At 46.0% G+C, this 12851-nt stretch overlaps 1 protein-coding gene across 2 annotated transcripts in view; it reads right to left on the minus strand.

The window, feature by feature from the left end:
* Window positions 1–9691, minus strand: part of wwp1 (WW domain containing E3 ubiquitin protein ligase 1) — a 204733-nt gene extending 195042 nt beyond the window's left edge. For both annotated transcript variants that reach the window (XM_085992735.1, XM_085992736.1), the window contains exon 1: window positions 9493–9691. The gene's annotated coding sequence lies outside the window, so the exon portion shown is untranslated. The remainder of the gene's footprint in view (window positions 1–9492) is intronic.
* Window positions 9692–12851: the final 3160 nt, after the last annotated feature.

Raw genomic sequence — 12851 nt, forward strand, 5'->3', positions numbered from 1 at the left:
ATCTCCTCTGAGGCCTTGATGTCCTTTCTAAAGTCCAGAATTGGACACAATACTCTAGCTGAGGTCTAACCAGTGTCCTTGAACGTGTTGATGCCTCTTAAATCAGTGACTCTATACCTCAATTGAAAAAGCCAAGAATACCATAGGTTTAAAAAAAAAACACAGCTTTATCAACTTGTCCTGACACCTTCAAAGATTTGTGTATGAACCCTCAGGTCTCTCTAATCCTGCACCTCCTTTAAAATTGTGCCATTTAGTTTCTACTGCCTCTCATCATTTTTCCTTCCAAAATGCATCACTTCACACTTCTCTGCATTAAATTTCATCTGCTATGTGTCTGCCCATTTCACCAGTCAAGTCCTCCTGAAGTCTGCTACTATCCTCCTCATTGTTTACTTCATTTCCAAGCTTTGTGTCATCTGCAAACTTTGAAATTATGGCCCCTGTCCAGGTCATTAATATACATCAAAAAGAGCAGTGGTTCCAATACCAACCCCTGGGGAACATCACTGTATACTTCCCTCCAGTGCTACAACCATCACCACTACTCTCTGCTTTCTGTCCCGTAGCCAATTTCATATCCACGCTGCCACTGCCCCTTTAATCCCTTCAATTTTGCTAACATCTATTATGTGGTACTTTATATAGTGCTTTATCACAGTCTTAGGACATCACAAAGCGCTTTACAACCATTGGATGACTTCTGAAGTCCAGTATCTATTATATAGGCAAACAAGGTAGCCAATTTTACCCACAAGGTTCCACAAACAGCAAATGAATGAGCAGATAATTTGTTTTTGGTGTTGGATGAGGGAGGAGTGTGGGTCAGGCACCAGGGGAAGTCACTGCTCTTCTCTGAATTGGGCCATGGAATCTTTTATGGAGCTACTGTTTAACTGATCAGCCAAAAACGGCACCTGACAATAAAACCGGACGGACCACCCGGCATCAACCTAGGCACAGGCTTTGGACCCAATAGCACACCCAGTTGACCCTGCAAATTCCTCCTCACTAACATCTGGGGACTTGTGCCAAAATTGGGAGAGCAAGCTAGTTAAGCAACAGCCTGACATAGTCATACTCTCAGAAGCATATCTTTCAGCCAATGTCCCAGACTCCTCCATCACCATCGCTGGGTATGTCCTGTCCCACAGCAGGACAGACCCACCAGAGGTGGCAGCACAGTGGTATACAGTCGGGAAGGAGTGGCCCTTCGAGTCCTCAACATTGACTCTGGACCCCATGGTTTCCCTGCTGATTACCACCCTCTCTCAGCTGATGAGTCAGTACTCCTCCATGTTGAACACCACTTGGAAGAAGCACTGAGAGTAGCAAGGGCACAGAATGTACTCTGGGTGGGAGACTTCAATGTCCATCACCAAGAGTGGCTTGGTAGCACCACTACTGACTGAGCTGGCCGAGTCCTGAATGACATAGCTGCCAGACTGAGCCTGCGGCAGGTGATGATAGAACCAACACGAGGGAAAAACCTACTTGACCTCGTCCTCACCAATCTACCTGTCGCAAATGTATCTGTCCATGACAGCATTGGTAGCAGTGACCACTGCACAGTCCTTGTGGAGACGAAGTCCTGTCTTCACGCTGAGGACACCCTCCATCGTGTTGTGCGGCACTACCACCGTGCTAAATGCAATAGATTCAGAACAGATCGAGCAGCTCAAAATTGGGCATCCATGAGGTGCTATGGGCCATCAACAGCAGCAGAATAGTATTCCACCATAATCTGTAACCTCATGGCACGGCATATCCTTCACTCCACCATTACCATCAAGCCAGGGCATCAACCCTGGTTCAATGAGCAGTGCAGGAGAGCGTGACAGGAGCAGCACCAGGTGTACCTAAAAATGAGGTGTGAACCTGGGGAAGCTTCAACACATGACTACATGCATGCTAAACAGCGGAAGCATCATGCTATAGACAGAGCTAAGCAATCCCACAATCAACAGATCAAATCAAAGCTCTGCGGTCCCACCACATCCAGTCGTGAATAGTGGTGGACAATTAAACAACTAATGGGAGGAAGAGGCGCCATGAATAGCCCCATCCTCAATGAATATCCCCATCCCAAACGCACTCCTGGCTGGCCTCCCACATTAAACCCTACGTAAGCTTGAGGTCATCCAAAACTCGGCTGCCCGTGTCCTAATTTGCACCAAGTCCCGTTCACCCATCACCCCTATGCTCACTGACCTACACTGGCTCCTGGTTAAGCAGCACCTCAATTTCAAAATTATCATCTTTGTTTTCAAATCCCTCCATGGCCTCGCCCCTTCCTATCTCTGTAATCTCCTTCAGCCCCACAACGACCCCACCACACCCCCCCCACCCGAGATATCTGCACTCCTAATTCTGCCCTCGAGCGCCCCTGATTATAATCGCTCAACCATTGGTGGCCGTTCCTTCTGTTGCCTAGGCCCCAAGCTCTGGAATTACCTGCCTAAACCTGTCCGCCACGCCAACTCTCTTTCCTCCTTTAAGACGCTCTTTAAAACCTACCTCTTTAATCAAACTTTTTGGTCATCTGCCCTAATTTATCCTTATGTGGATCGGTGTCAAATTTTGTGTCTTAAAATATTCCTGTGCAGCACCTTGGGACATTTTATTATGCTATATATAAATATATAAGTTGTTGTTGTTGTTGATGATGGCAGAGGCCAGCACACGAGTGCAAAAGACAAGGCTGAAGCATTTGCAACCATCTTCAGCCAGAAGTGCCGAGTGGATGATCCATATCAACCTCCACCTGAGGTCCCCATCATCACAGAAGCCAGTCTTCAGCCAATTCAATTCACTCCAAGTGAAATCAAGAAACAGCAGAGCGCACTGGATACAGCAAAGGCTATGGGCCCCGACAACATCCCGGCTATCGTGCTGAAGACTTGTGCTTCAGAACTAGCCGCGCCTCTAGCCAAGCTATTCTAGTACAGAAAAAACACTGGCATCTACCCGACAATGTGGAAAACTTTCCAGGGATGTCCTGTCCACAAAAAGTATGACAAATCCAATCCGGCCAATTAACGTCCCATCAGTCTACTCTCAACCATCAGCAAAGTGATGGAAAGTGTCGCCGACAGTGCTATCAAACATAGAAGGTAGGAGCAGGAGTAGGCCATTCGGCCCCTCGAGCCCGCTCCGCCATTTAATGAGATCATGGCTGATCATCCCGTCCCTGCTTTCTCCCCATATCCCTTGATCCCTTTAGCCTCAAGAAATATATCCAACTCCTTCTTGAATATATTTAATGAATTGGCCTCAACTGCCCTGTGTGGCAGAGAGTTCCACAGGTTCACCACTCTCTGGGTGAAGAAATTTCTCCTCATCTCAGTCCTAAATGGCTTACCCCTTATCCTTAGACTGTGACCCCTGGTTCTGGACTCCCCTGCGGCACTTACTCAACATTAACCTGCTCACTGATACTCAGTTTCGATTCCACCAGAACCACTCGGCTCCAGACCTCATTACAGCCTTGGTCCAAACATGGACAAAAGAACTGAATTCCAGAGTTGAGGTGAGAGTGATTGCCCTTGACATCAAGGCAGCATTTGACCGAGTGCGGCATCAAGGAGCCCTAGTAAAATTGAAGTCAATGGGAATCGGGGGAAAACTCCACTGACTGGAGTGATACCTAGCACAAAGGAAGATGGTTGCGGTTGTTGAAGGTCAATCATTCCAGCCCCAGGACATCGCTGCAGGAGTGGCTCAGGGTAGAGTCCGAGGCCCAACCATCTTCAGCTGCTTCATTAATGACCTTCCCTCCATCATAAGGTCAGAAGTGGGGATGTTAGTTGATGATTGCAGTGTCCAGTTCCATTCGCAACTCCTCAGATAATGAAGCAGTCCATGTCCGCATGCAACAAGACCTAGGCGACATTCAGGCAAGTAACATTCGCACCACACAAGTGTCAGGCAATGACCATCTCCAAAAAGCGAGAGCCTAACCACCGCCCCTTGACATTCAACAGCATTACCATAGCCGAATCCCCCACCATCAACATCCTGGGGGGGGGGTGGCGGTCACCGTTGACCAGAAACTTAACTGGACCAGCCACATAAATATTGCAGCAACAAGATCAGGTCAGGAATTGGGTATTCTGCAGCAAGTGCCTCACCTCCTGACTCCCCAAAGCCTTTCCACCATCTACAAGGCACAAGTCAGGAATGTGATGGAATACTGCCTGGATGAGTGCAGCTCCAACAACATTCAAGAAGCTCGACACCATCTAGGACAAAGCAGCCCGCTTGATTGGCACCCCATCCACCACCTTAAACATTCACTCCTTCCATCATCGGCGTACCGTGGCTGCAGTGTGTACCATCTACAAGATGTACAGCTGCAACTCGCCAAGGCTTCTTCGACAGCACCTCCCAATCCCACGACCTCTACCACCTAGAAGGACAAGAGCAGCAGGCACATGGGAACATCATCACCTGCAAGTTCCCCTCCAAATTATACACCATCCAGACTTGGAAATATATCACCGTTCCTTCAGTGTCGCTGGATCAAAATCCTGGAACTCCCTCCCTAACAGCACTATTGGAGTACTTTCACCACGCGGACTGCAGCGGTTCAAGAAGGCAGCTCACCACCACCACCTTCTCAAGGGCAATTAGGGACGGGCAATAAAGTCTGGCCTTGTCAGCGACGCCCACATCCCAGAAACAAATTTAAAAAAACAGTACTCCCTCAGTACTGCAGTGAAGCAGCCACCTAGATTCGGTCCTCAAGTCCATAGTGGGGTTTGAACTTTCAGCCTTCTGACTCAAAAGCATCTGAGCTAAGGTGACACTTAACATACTCGCTCTGGGTTAACACTTGCTGAGACATGCAGACAATAAGACCCAGGGGGAGGGGAGAAGAGCACAGTTATTACTCGAGTATTTTAGCCTGTCCTGACTAAACACAGGAAAATAGCCAGGAAGCCAAACAGATTCCACCACTTTTCCTAGATAAAAATGCAAGAATTTAATAAGTGGATATGTAAGTGACTTCATTGTTCCACTATTTCAATACATTAAAAATAGTGTGTCAATAGATTAGAATTAATCTTTGTCTAATATGTGCTCTGGCTTTACTACAGTCTGGAGCAGTGAGATATTCAGTTTATCTCATTTGTCACAACAACAACTTGTATTTATATAGTGCCTTTAACGTAGTAAAACGTCCCAAGGCGCTGCACAGGAGTATTTTAAGACAAAAAATTTGACACCGATCCACATAAGGAGAAATTAGGGCAGGTGACCAAAAGCTTGGTCAAAGAGGTAGGTTTTAAGGAGCGTCTTAAAGGAGGAAAGAGAGGTAGCGAGGCGGACAGGTTTAGGCAGGGTATTCCAGAGCTTAGGGCCTAGGCAACAGAAGGCACGGCCACCAAAGGTTGAGCGATTATAATCAGGGATAGTCACTTACAGTTGAACTTTGTCACTTATGCCCTGTTTATACTGTCAGCTGCAAACCAAAGCATTCCCAATTTCCAGTGCACTCTGGTTTACAATTGACAGTATAAACTCTACAATCTGTCTTTGCAATAGATTATCTGAGATCTAGACTTGTTGGTGTTTGCAGAATTTGCTTCAGGTGCATCAAGAATAAAGAAATTCACACGCTCTGCTCCTCAATACAACATACATGCAAGGATATACAACTCACTATGTAAAGCGCTTGGAGAAGCTTCATCATGATAAAGCACTGTACATAGGCATTGTGTGGGGGGTGAAAAAAAGTATTCTTTAGTTCCCAAATAAAGATATTTGGTGGCGAATGTCACTTTTGCAATGGCCATTAAATTCAACAATCTGATTTTATTTAGGTATAGTGATCAGTTACCATTTTACCCATTTGCAGAACACTTGCTGCCATTGTTATTTTTAACACTAATCCTCCACCTACACCTTTCCTTCTACTCTCTAGGTCATTTCTAAAGATACAGAAACTGTTGAATCAATATAAACAATATCAAAAGCCTCTTGGCAAGACATGTAACTGAAATTCACTGTGATTTTTAAAAAAGTGAAAATTTAAACATATACTTGAGTCAAAATATTAGCACGCCATCTGTACCTTCCTACAGTGCAAAAACAAATCTCACTCATATATAGTAAAAAGTTTCACTCATAGCAGAAAACATCCTTTCAATTATCTGGCCTTTATTTTTTTTAAGCCAAACAAAAATATATTTTGCGCCAAAAAGTGGTTTTCTAACTGACAAACTGGTGTTTGGCTAGAGCTATCAGTGCGCTTGGTATGGCTGACCTAACAGTAATTGCCTTTACTCACTTGCCCTTGCCAAATAAATAACATCTCCAAGCAAACAAATTCTACGCAACGCCTGTCTTGTCAATTTGAATATGCTGCTGCAACGGGTGAATAATATAAAACTGTGATCTCTTTAACTGAAAGAAAGGAATTCCAACCATCCAACTTTAGGCCAGATTCAAATACTAACTTTTTTTTGAGACAATGTCCCTGGATTCTTTTTACATCAGAGTCAATTTTATGTCTCTACAAGTGTGCCCTCACAAACACTGTAATGAGTGTCATCACTTCTCTGATTTCTCGAAGCAGCACCGCCAAACGATGCAATAATGCTGCATGGGAAATATTAGAATTCAACTATTGTTTTCACACGCATATTGTGAACAATCTTCCAACTGCGCACGAGTCATACTTCGTAACATACACACAATATAACTCTTCGAGTTTAATGATGCGCGTATGGTATTGCACATTATTTTCTTTCTAATTTTGTAATTTATGTTTTTCTCCCCATGTCTCCCAAGGCCATACACAACTTCTGGCCAAGATGATAGCCAAGTGATTTGCTCCCACGTCACTCAAGTTGACCACAAGGAGGAGCACGAGACCGAAACTAGTGACTCACCCTCCAATTTTCTCACCCTGACCTCTGCTTCGGATGTTTCCAGCATTTGTTTTGTTTCAGATTTTCAGTATTTGTGTTTTTTTAAGAACATCTATGCCTATCAACTTGATTACGGAAGTTAATATGACTGCTCTCTGCATTTTTCTAAAATTCACAACTTCCCCTACTTGCCTTCATAAAACTTCTTCTGTGGCCCTCCAATACCATGAGGGCAGGTGCCCTACTTCCTGGTCTCTGCCACTGCCACTCTTTCCCAACTCTGATTTACTGACAGTAAACATCAACGAAATCTATGATATCATGATATGAGAATATTTTGTAAATAAGTTCATGACCATGACACTTCACATCTTCAAATTAGGGCTGTTTCTCAGTTACTTTCAATTCACATAGAGTAACGATGCACCGAGTCATACAGAATAGTAGGGCTATGTCAATCAAAGTTTCTTTCTGCTGCTGACCCTTAGTTGAGAGCTCTGTGGTTTGCATAATTTAAAATCATCTCCATATTCTTCACAGCCTGTTGCTACAATCAGAGAAATAAACTGAAAAGTCATTGCACTGTGCATATATCCCTTGATAACTAGTGGCAATTAATTTGAGGCCATGCATATATCAACTTTTTTTTTTTTTAAATCGAGCTAAGTGGGTGTCAAATCACTAAGAACTTTTTGCATGTTTTCTCGTTATTTAATTTTACCTTTTTCCAATTTAGAGACAAATGAAGTAAGGATGATCACAAATGCAGTTTATGTATATTAACAGCAAATAAGGTGCATCAACTCTGACGTGCACTAATTGAACAAGCTGTAATCTCAGTCACTATGGTCAAAAGAAGGACGCATACAGTCCTATCCCACAAAGATACTAGCTAAAGGGATGAGGTGATTTAGCAAATGTCTGCAACTTAAAATAACTGTCCAGGTGGTCACAGCAAAATAAGCCTCTAATATACTGAAAAACAGACACAGCAATATAAATACAGGCACCAGGCTTGAGACAGGCCAGATTTTTGTCAGAAAAAGCTCTCAAATGTAGATATTTAGCATGAGCTTTAAATGAATTGATTTCATAGGCATAGTCTTCAAGAACTATAATTTAAGGATGCAGTTTTATCTTTAAAGAATATTTTGGACTTTTAATTTGAATGCTCACAAACAATTACTTCTGTGTAATCACAACTCAAAAACAAAACCATCAGTAAATTAATACACGATTAAGCACATGCAAGAGAAATGGGGCTTTGCTGCCTACATACCCCTTCCTGTAGTGATTATGTTTAACTTCTATGTTGCTATGCTTTTCTTGATTTTATAGAAGCAAACTGTTTTTAAAAAGGACTTGATCTATAAAATTCAGTACAGATCTGCAAGGCTATTCCTGAATTGCGTCAGTTGTCATTTAGGCACGGGCAGACAGAGCACGACTGCAACTATAATTTTCCTTCGCATATGGGAGGGTTACAAATCCGTCAGTACACGGTAATTACAAAACTGTAAACAGCACATCAGCTGTATTCTTAAAGGCAGCATCGGGCCTACAAAAGGCCCAGAGAAGAGATGCTGCAATGTTTTACTTCTGTCAGCAGAGGCAGAGGAATCCAGGAATTATCGGATCTGGGACCTTACATCGGGGGGGGGGGGGAGGAAAGAGGACACAGCTACAGCTGATAGGAGTCCACAAAACATTTTAAAACACCCCAAGATGATGCTTTTGTCAAACGTATACAAAAGGGTAAAACTTGCAAACTGCGTTCTCTCTCAAATCACACCTGATCCACTGGATTGCAACTCACAAGTACACAGGTCGAGTAAGGTTTTTGACCAAAAATACTCATCTACAAGTACAAGATGTGCCAGGGCTGCTTAGTCATGGTCATGGACACTTGTGATTGCCAGTAGGGCAGCATACAGTTCGAACTGCAGTGGTCCTCTCTCGCAAACAAACCCCCCACCCCCACCTCCTCTATCCAGCCCTGGGGACAAATCCAGTCCGATTCAGCCTCTTTGTATCACTGGCTGCTGGACAGGCTAAGTGCAATCTCCAAATTGCAGTCTCGGGATCTATTTATTAGCGACGAAAACCAGTTCCGGAGCGAAACTGTGCTGCAAATGTCCCGTCATTTGACAATAACTTTTATTAATAACACTGATCTATTTTTTTTGTTGCACAATCTGGAGTGCGAGTGTGAACCCTGAGCTGGCTGGGCTCAAAGCCGGGTCGGGAAGTCTGCTTCAGCCCGGCTGCCCCTTGGCTCAACGGGGAGAGGGGCACATGTTTGGGCCAATGTGGTCTCCGGCTGGCTGGCTGGGGGTCTGCAGACTGGGAGTTCGGGCCCTCGACCGCTCACAGGGCCTCGGTCAATGGGTCAGATCGGCCCGCGGTACAGCCCCGGTTATTGAGAACGAGCGCACTTTCTTTTTTGGTCGGGCCGTGGGCCCGGGCTGCCGCTCGCAGCCTCCTCCATCACTGACAGCCCGGAGCTGCGGTAATCACCGTGCCCGAGTCCGGCTCTCGCACCGAGCGAGCGCCCCCTCCCCTTCAATACAAAACAACGGCCCGCCGTCACCCCGCTCGCCAGGCCTGCGCTTCTCACCGATTTCAAGGCCGCCTCCTCCTCCTCCCAGGCACTGCCCCTCCGGTTCCGGGCTCCCCCTACTCCTGGTTTCTCCGCTCCTCCGCGCAGCCCCGCTCTCCGATTCCCATCTCCGGCACCGAGACACACACAGCGTCACCGACTGCGCGTGCTCGCGCTCCCACCGGTGTCGGGGCGCGCGCGTGCGGCCAAAGGGAGTTCTGCTGGGCTTTTGTGGAGAATGCAAGAGGATGAGTTCTTGTTGTTACAGTGGAGGGAGATCTTAAATAAAAACAGAAAATGCTGGAAATACTCAGCACCTGTGAAGAGAGAAACAGAGTTAACGTTTTAGGTCGATGACCTTTCGTCAAAGAGATCTTTCCTTTGCAAAGCAAATCAAATGTCAATATCTAAGTCAGATATCCAGGCCAAAGCTTCCGTTGCAACAGCAAGGATATCTTGTAGGCTGCCTGCGAATTTCCTCTCAGGGCAGCGCTCAATCATGTGCTCCAGGGTCTGATCAGGAGCTCCACAGTCGCATGATGGGGATGCTTTAATCATCCATCTATGGAGAAGGTGGCAGCATCTACCATGACCGGTTTGGAGAGAGATAAACAGGCCCAGTGGCAATCTCCGGCAGCAACCTTGTTTTGTTGTAGAGTTCAATATTCTGAAGGCAAAACTGTCTTTGCAGGGGATGGTGCACCAGCATGATTGCTGACCTTTGCCAAGTTGAAATCTAAACAGAAGGCAGAATAGTGGCAGACCGTTCACTGGGTAAAGGTGGTCAAGTGTGGACTAACTGTGCCAACCGTCATTAAGTGCAGTACAACGAAATGTAGGCTTGCGGCTCCCGAGAGTGTACAAAGTGTATAGAAGTTGCAGTCGGGATGGTGATGCCACCAGCCATCCATCAAATTGAAGGACTCTACCAGGTCCCTTAGTTTCTCCACTGCTATCAGGTGTTGCCACCCACTGGTGCGGTCTCAAACCTTGAGGGCACAGTAAAAACCTCCCCTGAGATTATGCACTCACCAGTATCAATGGAATTGAGATAGATGAACACCTAGTCAAAGAGCTGCGCTTGCTCCGCAATGTTGCATGGGGTGTACACGCTTAACAGGTGAAATGTTACATCCCCGTGGCAAAGAGCAAGATGGAGCAAACAGAGCATGGCACTGGCTTGTTGACGCCCAGTATCTCATGCTGAAAATGTGGGATTAACAGAATTTGGGGCCAGGTGACTCATGTAGAGCCCTCCACTTCCTCCTCTCCGGGAACAATTGATCTTTGCCTTCTAGAATGATAGGAGTTTCTTGCAGGAAGCGTATCACATACTTCCCTTTTAGAGCCGAGAAGTTCAGAAACCTGTGGTAGACTCTCCTGCTGCCACAGGTAGTGAGGCAGGCTATGGTTGCCCTCATACTATAACAGCAACAACAACTTGCAATTATATAGCAAAATGTGCCAAGGCACTTAACAAGAGCGTTATCATTAAAAACATTTTTGACACCAAGCCACAGAAGGAGATATCAGGACAGATGGCCAAAAGCTTGGTCAAAGAGGTAGGTTTTAAGGAGCATCTTAAAGGAGGAGAAAGAGGTAGAGAGAGGCAGAGAGGTTTAGGAAGGGAATTCCCGAGTTTACAGCCAAGGCAGCCAAAAGCACAGCTGCCAATGGAGGTGCGATACTGAGAGCTTAAGTGCTACCACCACCAAGACCACTAGTGACCAAGGGAGCAGAGGCATTTTCTGACCTCCACTTCCTCAAGAGTGAGGAACTTTTGCAACTGGCAAAGCTCAGCTGGATTAGTGTTCTTGTCTGCGCATACAGTCTTCTCTAATTTCTCTCCACGGATGTTGCCTGGCCTGCTGAGTTTTTCCAGCATTTTCTGTTGTTATTTCGGATTTCCAGCATCTGCAGTATTTTGCTATCGTCTTGTTGACCACGTGGACAGAACAAATTAACATCGCAAGATTCTGCCATTCATCTAGATCCATCTGCATCTTGTTTCTGTGGTAAAGTTGTCGCAAATTTGCAAATGTCCTATGTGGAACTGAGGGGAGATGTGGAAAACAGCACCAGGCAGTCTTTCTAAAGACAGACTCCGTGTCACCCCCTGTATCCTTGACTGACTCACCATCTTTCTCCATTATATTAACCACCTGCTTTGCAGGATGCTTTGAAAGAACCGGTTGCAGCAGCTGTCCTTGCCTCCACCTCAGTCTCACATCCCTAGGATATAAAGCCGAAGATCCTTCTGTTAACCCCAAGCAGCAGTTGAGTGGTCTCCTTCCCATAGGGCAGTGAGATTTGCGGGTCGGGTCATTGGCCGCCATGGTAGATCAAAGCACGACCTCAGAACGCAGAATAAAGGGACCGAATCCCTTTCGATCACTGTTGCCCAACTCCACCAGAGGTGCAAAACTGTTCACATCCACAAACAGATCCTGGGAGATAACCAGTGGATCCGAGACAGACTCTGGTGGTGTAAGTTCAGTTCCCTTGGTACCCAGGATGTTAGACCCTGTCTCAGGCTTTTCACCTTCATATTCAGGAATGAGGATCTCTTCCCTCAACAGGAGGTGTGATGGGGCGGGGGGGTGGGTGGTGTGGGGGGAGCGCTTGGTGGAATTGCCTCTTTCTCTAGGGAGGTCAGTAGTGCACAATTGGGGCCAATCGGATGAGGGAGTCTCAGTTTCGGGTGGAAGTACGTGGTATGTCCCTTTGTTATATGTCCTTTTGTCATACATTCCATTGGCTGGCCTCCACTTCTAGAGAGTGGTACCTCCTCATCTTCTCTGCTGGGTGAGGAGGGACATAGACCTATATTTATCTGAGGGACCAATCCCTAACCAGCATTATTCCCTCATGCCTGCACTTCTGGAGTCGCCAGAACCACAGCTGACAGTAAAGTGGGTGCCTTAGCTCAACAGCACTGGGAGTATGTCTGGAATCTATTAAATTAATTGATGCCGCGCATGTTTTTATAGTCACAAATCGACGCCTCAGCGTCCAATATGGCAAGCGGCGTGCACCTGCGCATTCTGTGCTGGAAGTGCACCACTCACCGTATTGGTAAAGGCTGAATTATACTGGTCCAGGACCCATGGCTGAAAACAGGCGTGAGGACCTTTGTATATGCAAATAGCGGACCTATCGCCTGTTTCAGGACCCCTTCCGAAAATTGGGCTTCCTTGTTCGCAGTCGGCACCCGCTGCATTCAGGGTAACTAAGTCTACATTTCCTATCTGTTTCAGAGGATTTAATTGGTCTAGTGAACGAGATGATAAGGGAGATCTTCTTGGGTCTGCGCTCAGGTTTACTGGAGCGATGGAGTGCAGCAAATGTTGGAAAGTTGGGCAGGTCAGAGAGCACAT

The sequence above is a fragment of the Somniosus microcephalus genome, chromosome 7, assembly GCF_052327205.1.
Source record: "Somniosus microcephalus isolate GS21.2 chromosome 7, FLI_Smic_1.0, whole genome shotgun sequence".
NCBI lineage: Eukaryota > Metazoa > Chordata > Chondrichthyes > Squaliformes > Somniosidae > Somniosus > Somniosus microcephalus.